We start from the raw sequence: 17,056 nt of genomic DNA, 5'->3' as shown, positions 1-17,056 counted from the left end.
GTTTCAGTTTTGCAAGATGCAAAGAGTTCTGTGGGTGGATGGTAGTGATGGTCGCACAACAACGTAAATATACTTGACTTCACTGGACTGTGAGCTTACAAATGCTTGGGATGGCAAAGTTTGTAATATGTGCATTTTACTACAATTCAAAAAATGTAATTTTAAATTAATAAACCTAATACAAATAATTTATTAATTAGGTGGATACACGTAATCAATGCCTGGGGATACAAAAATAAACAAGACCGTTTCTGTCATTACTGAGCTCTCGGTAAATAGGGGAGAGACACATGTGGACCAAAGGTTTCAAGGCAGCTTTAGGAATGAGAGGTAGAAATGCATTCAAGCGATGGTGGTTTACAGAGTGTATGGTTCACTCGTGTGTGTGTGTGTGTGTGTGTGTGTGTGTGTGTGTGTCTGAAGGGAGCAATTGCATCTCTTGTTCTGGATACTACCTTGCTACCCAAGGAGTACATTAGCTAATTTATTAGCCTGCGTTCAGTTGTACTGTCTTAGAAAACCTGGTTTGTCCTTGTTTTCACATGGGGTAGCTGATTTCCTGGGCTCTGGGTGTCGGAGTGTCTGGGTTCAAATCAGTCAGTGGCTTTGAGTGACTTATCTCTTTGAGCCTCAGATTCCTTAGCTATACTGGGGCTGCTAACAGGAACTAACTTATGGAGTCATAAAGTTAAAAAGAGGTAACGACTGCAAACCATTGGCAATGTGCTGGACATGTTAATGGCTCAAATCACACCCGCTTCTTCTCCATCACCTAAATTATTCTTACAGATAACTCTTCCTCTGTCACCGAGTCTGTGCCCAAACCTCACACCTCTTTAACCCCCACCTTCTAACAAGCACACTCCTGCAAGGCTTTCATCAGGGGCTAGAAGGGCAGATTTCATTAAACTTCCCATTTTCCCACTCGCTCCCTCTGTTGGGGACACCCTGGCTGAGTGACCCGGGTGCTGGTGCAGAGGGGACCTCAGGACACAAAGTGATACGAAAGGGGGATAATCGAGAATTCATGTGCTTTGAAAAGAAAAGGCAAAAGCAAGCCTGTGTTAATATTTGAGATGGACATGTGTCAGCCGCTCTCCTTCCCCCTGGGGAAAGAAAAGACTGCATTCCAGGCTCCATTTCCACAGGTTTGGGACCATGCTCCACTTTTGTGAGTCTACAGCGCCACCTGGTGGGCGGCATGCTCACACAGTCATCAATCTTGTCCTGGCCGACTCTCATTGTCCTCTTATTTATAAGAATCTGCCCATGGGGTGCCTGGGTGGCTCAGTTGGTTAAGTGACTGCCTTCGGCTCAGGTCATGATCCCGGGGTCCTGGGATCGAGTCCCACATCGGGCTCCCTGCTCAGTGGGGAGCCTGCTTCTCCCTCTGACTCTCTCCCCTCTCATGCTGTTTCTCTCTTGCTCGCTCTCTAATAAATAAATAAAATCTTTAAAAAAAAAAGAAAGAAAAAAAAGAATCTGCCCATAATTTCAAAACCAAACACAATATCGATTTTCTTTCCCTATCATAAGCCATTACCACTGAAAACTATATTCATTCCTGTCCTGATGAATTTTTCATCTTGGGCAAAGCATTCTTTTCTGAAGGGAAAATTCCTCTTGAGCAACATAAATCCAACACATCTCCTACTCTTCTATATTGTGGGGAAGTGCCCATTTCTTTTTTATTTAAAAAAAAGAAGATCACTGGGGCACCTGGGTGGCTCAGTCGGTTAAGCTTCTGCCTTCGGCTCAGGTCATGATCCCAGAGTCCTGGGGTCGAGCCCCGCATCGGGCTCCCTGCTCTGCGGGGAACCTGCTTCTCCCTCTGCTCCTTCCCTCCACTCATGCTCTCTCTCTCAAATAAATAAAATCTTTAAAAAAAATAAAGCTTTAAAAAAAATCACCTTTCAGGATGAGAGAGTGAGAGAAAGAGAGGGTGAGAGACAGAGAGCATGAGCTGCAGACAAACCACAGGCTTGCTCTCCCTCAGCATCCCACCTCAGGTCTGTGCACCTGCTGGCTCTCCTGGGAATGGTCTTCCTCTTCCTGCCTGGCTCGCCAGGGTCATTCTGAGATGCACCCAAATGCCACCAATCTAAGGGAGCCCTTGCAGTGATAAAAATTATCACAGAATATTTAATCTCCTTTCTAACATCAGGAAGTATCTTTGTCTACTTATTTACCCTGTGTCTTTCTCCCAACTGCAATGTGAGCATCATTTACATTTCGCATTTACATTACCGGTCTTTTTCTCAGCTTTCCTGGAAGCACATGGTGCCTAGGAGTAGAGGCACTCCACAAGTATTTGTTGAATGAATAGATTAATTTTATCTTTTAAAGCTGGACTCCTCTGCCAGCTCAGCAGCCCTTCCTGCCCAGTGCTGGCCTAGGGACCAGGGAACAAGAGGAATGACAAAAATGCATTTGATCTTCTTTAAACAGTTATTTTTGCAGGAAGCAGTGAGAGCATGGAGTATGTGGATTGGTATATCTCTAAAGAGATCATGGACTTCACTATCAATGCACTGAGCAGATCATTCTGGACCAATGAGGCTGGGTCTGGGCTCTGCTGGGAGGAGATTCATATCCTTTTTCAATAACATTTTCCACGTGTATCAGCTCTCCCTGGGCCTTTCTTGTCTCTACTACGGAGGGGATGTGTGTGTGTTCATAATAAAATATCCTTCCTCCCCTCCCCCTGCACAGAGGGCGTGGCATGTCAGGGCACACACACACACACACACACACACACAATTTCTGAGAACTTGCTCCTAGTAGCAGTGACTGCCAGCAGATGTCACCATTCCACAAGACATGAAGTGCCAGGCCCCACTGGCAGACCTGGGGGTAGGGGTGGGGGTGGGGAGGATACCCAGAAGAGGCTGGTCCTAAGGCAAAGGGCTGAGCGAGGACCTCTTTAGGGTCCTTCAGTTCCTGGGGTTTGCAGAGGGAAATTAGCACACATCTAGTCCACTAAGTTCCTGAGAGTCAGGACTCGTTTTTCATTTAGTTAGCTTAGTAAGTTGTGTTTTTATTTTATTTTACTTGGATTTTATATTTGGTTGTGCTTGTCTTGGTTTTCTCTGCCAGTGGTGGTACCACTTTCTCGCGGGGGGCGGGGGGGCCAGCACTGACGGGTGCCAGGCACTGACATGGGAGCCGTGTGGGGTTGGGACTTGTCCCGGGGTCGGCCCAGACAAGCTTCACGGTCACCGGGCCCTTCCTGCCTAGAGGTCTGTCCTGGAGCCCTAGGTTACACTCTCCCCTGCCCTCCCTGTCACGGCTGCTATGTGGGGACTTGAACTCCCCTCTGCAGACACAGATGGCCCTATCTTCCAGTCACACGCAAAGTCTTCTCTGAGGAGCTGTTTCCTGCCTCCCACAGCACTGTTCCTTCCCTGGGGTGGGTTCATTGCAATGGAAAGAAAGCTGGTTGCCAAGGGCAAGGCCTTGCTTATGGCCTGATGGGCCTCCAGACCCTTGTGGCTGACAACTTATAGAACATACAGGTCATGATAAAATATCCTAGGGAGATTTAGATGGGTGCAGCCTATTCTCAATGCCGTCCATGGGCCAGGAGAGAGAGGGCAGATCTACCACCCATGTCTGTCCCCAACAACCCCTGTGTTAAGCCATCTCGAAAGTCCCCTGACACGCCCCAAGGATGTCCTGGCTTCCCGCCCCATCCTGAACAGTGGAGTTGACGTCCGGCTCCATCCCGCCCATGCTGTGAGAGAAATCCCTGCAGGCAGCTCCCTGGAGGCCGAGGTTTCTGGCTCCCTGACTCTTCTGCTCCAACCTGGGAGGTCAGAGCTTCATGCCCCCTGATAAGCTGCACGCTGGGTGGGTGGTGGTGCCATTTAACCAAGTTCACCAAAGGTGAGCAGCCCCAGGGTGGCCTCACCCCAGTGACCTTGCCATTGGGCCATGACAGGTGTGCTGGGCTAGGCTTGAAATAACTAGTGCTAGAGCCCCGGCTCTCCAACCCTGTCTACCTGCACCGTCTGTGACATGGGCAATGGCAGGCCTGAGAAGAACCACTTCTAACTAAGGGTTTCTCTTACAGTTGTGACAAGGTAAAAAAAGTAGCTTAAAAGTATACTGAAAGCCCAAGGTCCATTCTATTCTATTATCCCAAGTTAATGGGACGTCACTTCACCAGACTAAAATCGGAGTCCCTAGAGGTCCTCCCGACGCCCTTCCTGGCTGCCAGCCTCCAAGCACAGGTCAGGCCCTTCCTGCCCGGATTCATACACAAGCTCTGCTATGGTCAGATCTCGGCATTTTGTGCTTCTATTAACATGGTGTAAAATCGCTTTTGTTTTGTTATTATGCATGAGATTGTTCTCTTGGCAAATACGAGTTGAAAGCGGAGTCCGGGCCAGGCCTGGGCTGGTCAGTGGGGCACAGGTGAGGTCCCTGCTCTCATGCCAGGGTGTCTGCCCTCCAAGAGCCCACAGCAGGGAAATCAGCACCAAAGGGACGAGGTCCACTGAGGTGACAGTCAGGTCTCCCCCACGCCAAGGTTCTGAAATTAAATTGTTTGGCCCTCAGCGTAGGACTTGAGGGCCTTCCTTCTTTGGCTTCACCCTCTGCTTCCAACCGGTCTTCCTGCTTCCCGGGGCGATCTAGTGTCTGGATCGCTCTCTCTGTCCTGTCAGCTGTTTCTGTCAGATAAAACATTTCATAACCATGTCTCTATGTCTTCTCTATGTCACTGAGAAGCACGCTAAAGATGCAGGAGCTTATCAGCCCGTGACTAGGCACCTCTCTCCTGGTCTTTTTTTTTTAACCAAAACTGAATCTGCCTTTCACATTGTCAAACTCTTCACATTTCTCCACCTTTCTCACAAAGAAATTCTGAAAGACTTTGAAAATGGTTAAGTTAAAAAACAGGGGCACCTGGGTGGCTCAGTTGGTTAAGCGTCCAACTCTTGATTTCAGCTCAGGTCATGATCTCGGGGTCGTGAGATCCAGCCCTGCATTGAGCTCCATGCTCAGCACGGAGTCTGCTCAAGATTCTCTCTGTCTCCCTCTCTCTCTGCCCCCCCCCAAAAAAGCAAAAATCAAAGAGGGCATGATACATGGTGTCTGTTGCTCACCCCCCAATTACTACCATGGATACCGGGGAGATGCTCCCTGCTCTCTGAGTCTCAGTTTACTCATCTGGAATATGGGGTGAGGGTTCCTCTGTGGTGGGGACTGACTGAGAAAACGCATGAGGCATCTAGAATACAGAAAACACTGGTCAAACTGCCTTCTTTTTCCTAGGAGCCCTGGACTAAGGGAGTAAGGAGCCAAGGTTCGAGTAGAAGCTCTGTCCTCCCCAGCTATAATCAGTGCGAATCCCTGAATCTCTATGGGCCTCGGTCTCACATTGATTCAAGAGTGTAAGTGCCAGGGACACCTGGGTGGCTTAGTTAAGCATCCCACTCTTGATTTTGGCACAGGTCTTGATCCCAGGGTCATGAGTTCAAGCCCCGCATTGGGCTCCATGCTGGGCATGGAGCCTACTTTTAAAAAAAGTGTAAGTTGCCATTTTCTATCAATCTTAAGATTGATTTTTGTCTGCATGTCTTGCTGATTTCCCCAACTGATAATCCTTCAGAAAAGGACCTGAGTTGAGTCGGCTTGACCGGGTTTCCTGATTGCCCCTGTGGTCGAGCCATCTGCTTGTCATCCTTCCTAGGGTTTGGCAAAGATGAAGGCAATGATACTAGACTGTAGCGTATGGAGTGCAGAAAACTGAGCAGCATTTGCGTCTTCCAGGTCCCAATGCATCCCTGCTCCCCGTTACCTGTCAGGATTTCTGACAGGACCTTGAAATAACTAGCGGGCTCCTGACATAGGGTGGGGTGTGGCACCCCAGGGAGAGAGAGGCACTTTGTCTCCCGCCCTCTCCCCTTGCTCCAGCTCCTTTCATGTCATGTGTACCCCATCCTTGCTCCTTGAGTTCATTCTCCCCTTGCAAAGAGAAAAAGAAGCACAAGAGTCAAGCAGTTGGGTCTGTCTTCTTTCTGAAGTTCAACAATTTCAACATTTTCCCAAATCTTCATCTTCTTGTTCTGTAGGTTCCTTATGAATTTCTAATTCTGTCTTGGACACCTGGAGGGAGTGAATATCTCAAAACCCAGTAGGAAAATTAGAATATGAAAGGTGATTGATGGTGGGTAGGACACCCCACAGAGAGGACAGGAGCAGGGACCATTTGATTCAAATGGCCGTGACTGGTGCCCAAGGTAGACTCCAAGCTGGGAATGACGTAGGGAGAGTGACCTGCAGACAGGAACAGCCTCAGTGTGCATCCTCTATGGACCTATGACCAGTGACTCTGTTGAATTAATGGATCACATAGGCTGTGCCCCTGGTGTTCTTGACATGTTGGTGAGGAAGCATGGCTTTGTTCTTGGATGTGTGTGTATTCTTTTGAAATTACTTAAAAAATTATTTTTTATTTTTAAGTAATCTCTACACCCAATGTGGGTCTCAAACTTACAACCGCGAGATCAAGAGTTGCACACTCTATTGACTGAGCCAGCCAGGTGTCCCTCTTTTGAAATCTCTGATGTTAGGCCTGCTTATGGAGTTGTAGAATTAGACGTTGTGGACACCTTAGCTCTGATGGGTTCCATGTTCAGAATTTGAGTTCTTTCTTAAATGGACTAGGTCCAGAGAAAAAATATTTTTCTGAAATGGGAAATTGGTTATAATGAAATCCTCAATTCACAATTACTATAGTAGAACCTCAAAGAGACTAATTTGCTCCAAGTTATATCCCCAGAGGCCCCAAAGGTTGAGCTCTTCCCACTGGCCACTTCTCACACGTGCCCCCTACAGCTTACCTTACATCTCTTTTCTCAGGATATTCGATCTAATCGATCTTCACAGAGGGGAAGAAGTTTTGAATTCACAGTTCGCTTTTTAAACATGCCCACTTTTTTTTCTGGTTCACTGTCAGGACGCAGACTTGCTGCACTGGTCTCGCCGCACAAACATTTGTGACTCCTCCTCCTCTCTCCAGAGCTGGGGCAGGACCCCGAGATTTATTCAGAAGGACAGGCAAATAGTGGTGATATAACATTCAATCTCCCTAATTCATAGGATCAGTCCCAGTGGAGGCAAAGATCTCACACTTCATTGCCAACCCCTCTGGGACTTTCATCTCTGCTGCAAGAAATCTGTCATTTCCCGAAATGCAAAAATCAATTGGGATGGAGCCAGCTCCGTCCAGTGGATTATTAATGGCCCCGGAGCTGACTAATCATATTTGCATAACCTTTCAATAAGCAGCTTCAACAACAGCTCGGGTGAAAAAGAAAGCACGCAGCCCATCCAATCAGGACATACTTTGAGCATTGATTTCACCATCTACCCCCCATCCTGTCCACGTCTGAAACAAATTTGAACTATTACACTAGGGTAGTTGATCATTGTCAAACTCCCGTGTCACCTGACTAGGTTTTGCTGGAACAGCACTTGACCTCCTTTAGTTGAAGTAACTCTGCCGAGATTTTCTGAGGTCAGGGATATAAATAGCTGAATCCTGGGGAAGGGCAGCAATGAAAGGCACATCTAGTTGGGCCCAGGTAGTCCAGGGAGGTCTTTGGCTTCTCAGCTCCTTGGGACGGTATTCCCACAGACCCAGGTAGAAGCGGTCCGCTGGTCCCAGAGCACTGGGAACATGAAGCATTCCTGCCCCCGAGAGCCTCTCTGGCTGGAGAGACCTCAAAGTCTTTAGGAAACTTCTTTCTGTTTTAAACTCTGTCCTGTGAGTGGGGAAAGGTTAAGAACCATGGGAGATACTTCAGAGGACCCCCGTTTTATCAGTTACACCCCCGGCTCTGTTGGTTCTGCTGACTTAAAACCTTCTTGGTCCTTCCCCAGTGACTGCTTGGTGACATGCACAGATTCTCTTGTATCTTTTAATTGTTTCCAAATTGGAACTTTCTTTTTTTTTTTTTTAAGATTTTATTTATTTATTTGACACAGAAAGAGAAAGAGAGCACAAGCAGGCGGAGCAGCAGGCAAAGGGAGAAGCAGACCTCTGGTCAAGCAGGGAGCCCGATGCGGGGCTCGATCCCAGGACCCTGGGATCATGACCTGAGCCGAAGGCAGACGCTTAACCAACTGAGCCACCCGGGCGCCCCTCAAAATTTGAACTTTCACCCAGTTAACCTGCTACTTGTGCAACACCTCCCACCCCCCTCACTTCCATCTGTTTGAATGACGAATAAAACCTGCTTTGCTTATTCTTTTCCTCTTTCAGGTGTTTTATCTGCTGTCTGACTACAGTGTTACCCTCTGCTCGGGAATGGGGATGATCTATCTCTATGGTCTACATGACACCTTCCAAATCATGGCAATAGATACGGCAGGGGAGCAGGGTATGGATGGTGCAGACAGATGGATGTAAGTTTGTTTATTCATTCAACAAACATTCACTGAATGCCAGGCATTGTGCTGCCTACATATCAGCCGTACACTCACCCACATGCAACCACAGGTGAGTCTGGTCTAGCTCCCCAGGGCCCCTGAGCCACAGCTGCTTCTCCTGTCACCATGGAGGTAATGCCACCTCTGGATTTCCATGAGGGTTAAAGCAAATGATGTTGCAGGCCAGCATTTGGCAATAATTGCTTAATAATTTTTCCTCCTTTTTTTCCTTTGACCCAAACAAGGGAGGCAGTTTGGGAATATAATGTGATCTATGAAACCTCAATTTGTTAGTCAAATGAACCCTGAGGAGACACAGTCACTCTCCTATACTTATCACTGTGTAAAAAGCAAGGCCTCTGACCCTGCTCCGTTTCTTTAAAAAGTTTACTTTACTTGGGCAAACACTAGGTATCAAAGAAACAAATAAGAGAAACACAAAAGTTCAGTTATTCCAGGTGGGAGTTCATTAGACTTAACCAAAGTCATCAAATAGAGTCTCAAGTGTCAAATTTTAGGATAACATAATGGGAGCAGTCTTGGATTAGGGACCAGGGGGCCCGGTTCTGACCCTAGTCAGGGTCATCGCTTACCTAACTAAAGCATGTGGCTTTGGACTTAACCTCTCTGGCTTGGACCAAATTTCCCTGTATCTGAACAAGGAGGAGTTAAGCGCTGGGCAGTCCGGGAGGCTTTCCTCCCTTTTCTGTCTCCCGCTCCCTCCTCCTGTCCTAATGAGACATCCCCTGAACACCTCCTCCTGTGTGTCAATCCCTGTGGTGGACCGGGGGTGGACCGGGGGCTGAGATCAGTAAGGAATGCCCGTGCTCACAGGAAGAGTGCCCTTGTTTCTATTCTGGCTGTAGCAAATGAAGGTCCCAAAATGACATAGAAGTTCTGTGACCTCAGAGTAGGAATCCCTGTGAGTATTTGCCTCATCACCTTCAGTGTGATTCTAAAAAGGCTGATGAGGAGATTTAGCTCACCAGAAAGGGCTTCGTCAGGGAGATGAATCATGACAGAAGCAGCCCGGGTTCTCAGAACTCACAAGGCTGCTTCTTCCAGGAGATACTTCAGCACCACGGCAGACATATGGTTGGGGAGATCTGATTATCTCGTCATCCACTTTCTGGTACCAAATAACGTGGGTTTTTTTTTTTTCTTAAGATTTTATTTATTTATTTGACAGAGACACAGAGAGAGAGGGAACACAAGCAGGGGGAGCGGGAGAGGGAGAAGCAGGCTTCCCACCGAGCAGAGAGCCCGATGCGGGGCTCAATCCTAGGACCCTGGGATCATGACCTGAGCCGAAGGCAGACGCTTAACGACTGAGCCACTCAGACGCCCCCTGAATGAGGTTTTTAAAAATTTGTCTCAAAAAAAAAAATTGTCTCAAGTAACTTCTTAGTCTTATACCATAAGAAACAACATCACTCAATATCCAGAGTGTAGATTTAGACAAAAGCCTTATTCTTTTTATTATGGTTATTGTGGTGAAATATATGTAAAATGAAATTGACCATTTTAGTCACTTTTAAGTGTACAGTTCGGGGGCATTAAATACATTCCCACTGTGGTACAACCATCACCACCATCCATCTCCAGAACTTGATCATCATCCCCAAGCCAACTCCCCAGCCCCTGTCCCCAGCCCCTGTCCCCAGCCCCTGGCACCCCCGGTCCTGCTCTCCGTCTCTCTGAATATGACTGCTCCAGGGACCTCCGGTAAGTGGAATCACACAGTATTTGTGCTATGCGGACAACACCTGATTCTTTCTGCGGCAGGTGGGAAGGAGGGCAGAGGTTCACGGCGGTCAGAGCCCGGGAAGGAATTCACTGGGCAGGAATCACTGGGTGAAGGTCACCGCACCCATGTCATCCTGACAGAATACTCCCACCGGACAGCCTCTGGGAGGGCCGGCTGTGTGGCCACAATGACTCTGCTCAGGGCTCACCTCTGTGGTCCTGGAAAGAAAGGATTATGGGTGACTCTAGAGCTGGCAGATGCCCTCCTTGGTTACTGGGCCATCCTTCGAATCTTCGTAGCTCCCTCCCTGGTCCTCTCTTCTCCCAGCACACCCTTCACTACTGCTTTGCCGGGCTAATGCCTACTGGCCCGGTGGGTCCTGGCTTAGGGGTCTCTTCTTCCTGCAAGCCCTTTTCCTGTGGTGGGGGCCCAGCCTACGAGCTCTCCTGCTGCCTCAGAGCTAAGCTCTGTGGAATTTCTTACTCTGATTGTCTCTTTGCTGGTCACACCTCCCCCCACAGACTGCATGCTCCTTTGGGCAGGGACCCCTCCTTCTTCACTGAGGGGTATCACCTGAGCCCGGCAATCATGGACGCCTACGGCAGGGCCCAGAGAAGCAGGGTCTGAGGCAAGCAAACCACTGATGGAGGAAGCGCTCTCAGAAGGAGTCTGTAGGGAAGGGAGGGAGACTCAGTAGGGTAGATACTAAGCAAAAATGTGGCTTCAGTTGAAATCTGGCCTCAGGCTGATCCCACAGAGAGTTCTGGAACATGAACAGCAGCCCAAAGTTGTCCTACCGTGTATAAGGGGGCCCAGCTCCTGTAGCTGTATGAGTCAGTCCGTGGGTGCGACTTTCCGGTTATTTCCAGGTGATGTGGTGCCCTTCAGGGGAGGGCAGTTCTCCGGAGAATGGAGCAGCTGTGTTAGCAGCCAACACACACCTGGGCGCTCGCGGAGCACCACGAGGTTCTACCACAGAGCTGCATGTTTGTTGAGTGAATACTTGTTGAAAGCAATGCAGAAAACAAAATTCGTTGCCTTTCCGTGGACGATTGCCATGCGCCAGGCACTGTGCTCTGCCTTCCACTTAACGCGACTTCGTCCGTCTCCACATCGACCCTGTGAGGCAGGTGATGATTGTACAAATGGAGAGACTGATGTCAGCAAGGCAAGGTGGCTTGCCCGAGACATACAGCTAGGAGCTGGCAACCTCAAGGCTCAAACCTAGATGTGCTGGCCTTTATCCCAGGCGACATGCACGCAACATAGTGTGAGACACTCTGGACTAGAGAGTGCGCATGGAGACTTCTCTCTCTTTCTCTCTCTCTCGACAATTTTTATTTGTGTTCTTTCCTCCCACCAGCTTGCTTTTGTGAGATTTGAGCCCACGCTGACCTGCCAGGCTGTTAAGCTGGTAGAAACAGTGAAAGAACACCTCGATTCAATCAAAGGCCGCCTCCTCCCAGGTAGCCTCCGCCTTCGCTCGAGCAACGCCCTCCACGAATACTGGAGGCACCAGGGGCTTCAGATCGATTTCCTCTTCAGTCCTCGTGGTTGAGTCCTTGACAGCAGTGAACTCAGCATTGGGGAGAGAGGACCCCTGGCATTCCTGGGCCGCTCCCTCTATTTCCTTACTTCAGCCCATGGAAACATCCATGTCAACACACCCTCGCCGCTTTATCTTGCTTCGGTCCCAGGCCACCGCAGTATTTGTCCAAATTAGAGTCCGTTTACTTTGCAAACCACACTCGAGCTTTCCTAGACACTGAGCAGCTGCTCCCCTGACGTCCCCACCAGAGCCCTTGTTTGCATTGCATGTTGTCAGCAAACAGACCGCCCCGAACAAGCCACTGAGCAGTACTTCCCGGCCCGGGACATGGAAGGCTCTCCTGGCTTTTCCTTACCAGAGGGTGACCTTGGTGCATCATTCCAAAAACATATACCAAGAAATAAAGCATTCATACAAAAGGGTCCAAAAACATCTACAAAGAGTGCAAAGAACAAAAAATATTACGTGCGAGTGGCCCTTGTTCTCCCAGACCTCTCCCTCTTTCTTGGTGGAAAGAAGTTTAACACGGTGGTTATGAAGGCAGTCTCCACAGCAAGGCTGCCCGTATTTATAGCCTTGTTCCCTCTGGAGGGGACTTAACCTCTCTGCAGCTCAGTTTCCTCACCTGTAAAATGGGGCTAAGAATCTTGCTGGGAAGATTATATAATCTGATAATATAAAGTACTTAGAACAGAGGCTCATACACAGTAAATTCTCAGGATATCCTGGCATTTATTTGTCTATCTGCTAGCCAAAAGAGCACTGACTTACGAGGTTTTTGGTGGTGTTGGTGGTGTGTTATTTCTGGCATCAAGGATCCTTCCAGACAGGAAACTGGCAGCCTGAAACACTTGTCAGTACCTTGACTTAACAGATGTAGCAGTTGGGTTGGAACAGCTCTTGACCCAGAGGGGCTTAATAACAATGACAACTGGTGGCCAGACTCTGTTTCTGGTCTCATTTCTGTTGCATTTCCCCCTGTTGAGTATCCAACACGACCCATTCCCATCCCCACCACTTCCGAGGGACCTTTCTGGAGTCTCATCCCAATGGACGCCTTGTGGAAATGTAACACTTTCTGGCCCAGTAAGGATATGTTTGTCTCTATTTCCCACTCTTCTTACATGTGTGAAGCTCTTTGAGGTTTACAAAGGTCTCCTTATGCGTCACTTTGTTTCATCTTGAAAGTACCAGGCAGATATTTCGTGCTAAGCGGGGTCTCCTCGGTAGACTTCCAGTGGTCTTGCCATCTAAACAGCAGGCAGTGCCCCCTACAGTTGCAAAGCTCTAATCAGCAGCAAAATAAAATAGGATTTGTTGACCTAGGCCCACAAGGGTAGTGAGCTCCTTCTCAGACTCGAACTGTCTGCCATGTCCACAAGCTGCATCCTGCCGGCTCCGTCCTCAGACCAAGCCGCCATCTCTCTCTTGGCTATGAAGGTCTTCTGTGAGCTGCCACACCCTCTGTGAGCAGTGCCCTGCAAAAATCTGACTTGGCAATGGGGGCAGGCGAAGGAGGGGACTTTGGAAAATCCCGAGAGATTCTTCTTTGGAAAGGAGTGGAAGATGAGGGAAGTGTCAGAAAACAATAGGCTTGTCACAGCCCAGTTCTCAAGGCTAGCCCTAGACATTCTGGTGCCTAGAAGTGTCATTTCCTGGCAAAGGTGAAGAGAGGGGCAGTTTCTACCTGCAGTTACTGATTCAATCAGCTCTTGACCTAGTGAGCAAACACATGCCCAGCCGCTCCAGCAATAATTAGAGTGTTCTCCCTGACTCTAGCCCAGACCCCGCTCTGTGGAATCAGCATCTGCTATGAGCCTCCCATTTGATCTGATGACTTCCATGTGGTAGGTATTTATGGATGTACCCAATTCCTGGAGGTATTATGCTCATAAGGTGCAGAAAAAATAGTCCAGCCGCATTTACTTCTCTATTTTTCAGAGTCTCAGAAATCAGCACGCTCTTGTCCTTTCCGTGGGCTTTCTGCATTCCTGCAATGACCAGGAGGGGGCACTGTGGAGCCACTGTCATCTTCCCAGGCACTTCCTGGTACCAGTTTTTCCCCGTTCTCTGCGCCCTGGCCATCCCTTTGCCTGCGGAGTGCTGCTGGGCTCTTTTGACCCCGGAAATCTAATCTACTCTACCTTTGACCTGGCCCAGAACACCTGGAAGAACCTGCTGTGTAACAACCCAGTCTTCACAAGGTCAGGGTAGTACGTTTAGCAGTATCTATTTTGATTAAAATGATAGAGGATTACTTCTTTGGTGCTGAAGTGACGGTGAATCTATGGATTTGGGTGGAATCATTAAATGATATTGACACCACCTGTTTATACTCCTGTGTTTCCTCAGTTAATTTGAAAATTGGTTTGTTTTCCCATATAACAGATTTAGAACATAAAGCTTTACTTGCATGTGTGTGTGTTTAGGGACTGTTAAGAATAAAAAAAAGTGCATTGTATAAAAACAAAATATCTCGTGGGTAGTTTTTTAAAATCCAGATTTACTGAAGAAAAACACTAGAAAACAATATTCAGCAGTTTTGTGTCTAATTTTTATAGTGGCCTAACAGGGAATAGGAGAAATTTTTGTACAAGTAACAATGAAATTGTGGTTCTCAACAACAAAACAAAAAAGCTTCAGGGGCTGTGTGGTCAAGAGGTAACTAATGTGCTCAGTGATAAAAAAAACGAATGTTAGCAGACGTGAAATAAAATTAGATATGTGGGAAAGGGCTTTGCAAACCATGCACTGACATACTAGGACCAGGAGAGGGGGGGTGGGAGTTGAAACAACATTTTCTAAGAAAAAGGGTAACCCTGAAAAATCAGCTTTCTACTGATTTCCCGGGTATTTATGTCAGAATCCGCCGATGGGCTTTGGCCGCCCCTTGACAGCCCCTGCCACGTCTCCCCACCAGGGGGCTCCACTCTTCCGCTTCAGTTCTCTTCCCTAGACCCGCCCCGTCTTCCCTTCCTTTGACCTTTCCCCACCCTTCTTCCAGTTACCTTCTCACAAAAGGGTTTCCCTTCCCTGTTCACCATCCAGGCTATGATCTGCCATTAAGGTTTTGGGGAGCAACAGATGAAATAAAGCCCCGCCCACCAACACCGCTGTATTGGAACTGTTTCTGTGTCTGTCGCCCCATTCAGGGGAGGATGTAGGATTTCTCTGTTTGTGTATTCCCAATGGCAAGTGCAGTGTGGTAAATCAGAGGCTTTCCACAAATATAGGGGACCTCAACTAAGCGGGGACCTCCAAAGAAAGTAATCAAGGCTGCATGGAAGCAATGCTTTGAGAATCCGCTGCTGGTGGATTTGGAAAATTTAAAAATCACACAAGAGGGGGCTCAGCCATCAGGTTTGGCAGCACTGTTTTGGGGGTATTTGCTTTTATTTTATTTTGTTTTGTTTTTTAATTTTTTAAAGATTGTATTTTTTTATTTGAGATGGCAAAGAGAGAGAGAGCGTGGGGGCTGGGGGGAGGGAGGGGCAGAGGAAGAAGCAGACTCCCACTGAACATGGAGCCCAACATAGGGCTCCAACCCAGAACCCCTGAGATCATGACCAGAGCCGAAGGCAGATGCTTAACCGATTGAGGTACCCAGGCACCCCTTACTTTCATTTTATAACTCTCTTTTCCTTTATCATAACACGAAGGAGTGCTTGGCAACAAGTCATGGCTCTCTTAAAAATATTTAAATCTATTTTATACATTTTTAAATTTTATGTATTTTACATAATATGTATTATGTATTTATCAATTCATTCAACACTTTTACTAACTCTATAAGTTATATATTATTGGCCTTATTTTCAAGAAAGAACTAAATTTCACAAAAATAACCCTGAAAACCATGATGTATAGAAGTGAATATTTATTTAGAATAAGAAATCACAAAAATTTTAAAAGCTGACCAATACTATCATCACTTCAAAGTCCAGAAAAATAACATAATGTTTAAATTAATGAACTACCTAATATATCTCTAGAACAGGTTTTCGTTCATTTAAAAATCTGCAGGAATACATAAGATAAAATTTGCATTTTAACCACGTTTAAGTGTACAGTTCTGTGGTACTAAGTACTTTCACATTGTTGGGCAACCAGCACCACCATCTGTCTCAAGGACTTTTTCATCTTCCCAAACGGAAACTCATTCGCCCTTCAACAGTGACTTCCCATTTTCTCCTCCCCTTACCCTCTGGCCACTGCCGTTCTGCTTTGTGTCTCTGAATTTGCCTACTCTAGGGACCTCGTGTAAGTGGAATTATATAGTAACCTGTCCTTCTGTGACTGGCTTATTTCAATTAGCATAACATTATCTATGTTGTAGCTTGTGCCAGAATTTCCTTCCTTTTTGAGGCTGAATCATATTCCATGGTATGATTGTTTATTCATCCATCCACGGACATGTGGGTTGCTTCCTTTTGGCTACTGTGAATAATGCTGCTATGGACTTAGGTGTACAGATACCTGTTCCAGTCCTTGCTTTTACTTTTTTTTAGGTATACACCTGAAAGTGTAATTGCTGGATCATATGTTAATCCTATGATTAACTTTTTAAAGAATTGCCATACTGTTTGTTGCAGCAGCTGCACCATTTTACATTCCCACCAACAAAGCACAAGGTTCCATTTTTCCACGTCCTCGCCAGCACTTGTGTTTTGTTTTGAAGTAATCTCTACACTCAAGGTGGGTCTCGAACCCACAACCCTGAGATCAAGCGTCACATGCTCTACCAACCAAGCCAGCCAGGTGTGCCCCCTTGTTTTTTTGATAACAGCCATCCTAATGGATGTGAGGGGGTTCCTGCATTTTTGGACTTCATACTTTTTGATCTCCTCTTCATCTGTCAGTGATTTTGTTTTGTCATTTTTTATAGAAAGACAAATTAGTCTTTTCTCTAGCATGGTGGCTGGGATTCATAAACTATGTGACTTCACACAGTCACTGTGCATAATACTGCTACAGACATGTCCTACAAACACAGAAGTCCTGATAAACGCTTGATTTTTGTAAACACACACACACACACACACACACACACACACACACAAACCCCAAAAAACAAATGATGCATTCAGTTTATAGTCTGCATTATTGAGTATATTCCTGAGGGGAGAGAACTTCTGTTGAGCTCAGTGTCACCGAGAACCAACTTCTCCGTTGAAAATTGTACGTGCCTAGTGAATAGAAGAGTGTTTCACCTCTGTGTCCTGATACTAAGCATACACGTGCTGTGGGAAGTGAACATATTCGTCGAAGCCATTCTCACACCAGGAGAATTAGCAATAACTTAACCATACACAGAAGTGACT

General features: G+C 47.1%; 1 long non-coding RNA gene across 1 annotated transcript; it reads left to right on the top strand.

The window, feature by feature from the left end:
- The first annotated feature begins 7,577 nt into the window (after nucleotides 1-7,577).
- On the top strand, nucleotides 7,578-14,181 carry LOC113919278. The gene is made up of 4 exons (XR_003518930.1): nucleotides 7,578-7,774; nucleotides 8,273-8,415; nucleotides 13,515-13,582; nucleotides 13,677-14,181. It is a non-coding gene; the product is annotated as an uncharacterized LOC113919278 (long non-coding RNA).
- Nucleotides 14,182-17,056: the final 2,875 nt, after the last annotated feature.

Source organism: Zalophus californianus, chromosome 3 (assembly GCF_009762305.2).
Source record: "Zalophus californianus isolate mZalCal1 chromosome 3, mZalCal1.pri.v2, whole genome shotgun sequence".
Lineage (NCBI taxonomy): Eukaryota > Metazoa > Chordata > Mammalia > Carnivora > Otariidae > Zalophus > Zalophus californianus.
Note: the sequence above shows the minus strand (reverse complement) of the source record. Positions and strands in the feature narration are given on the sequence as shown.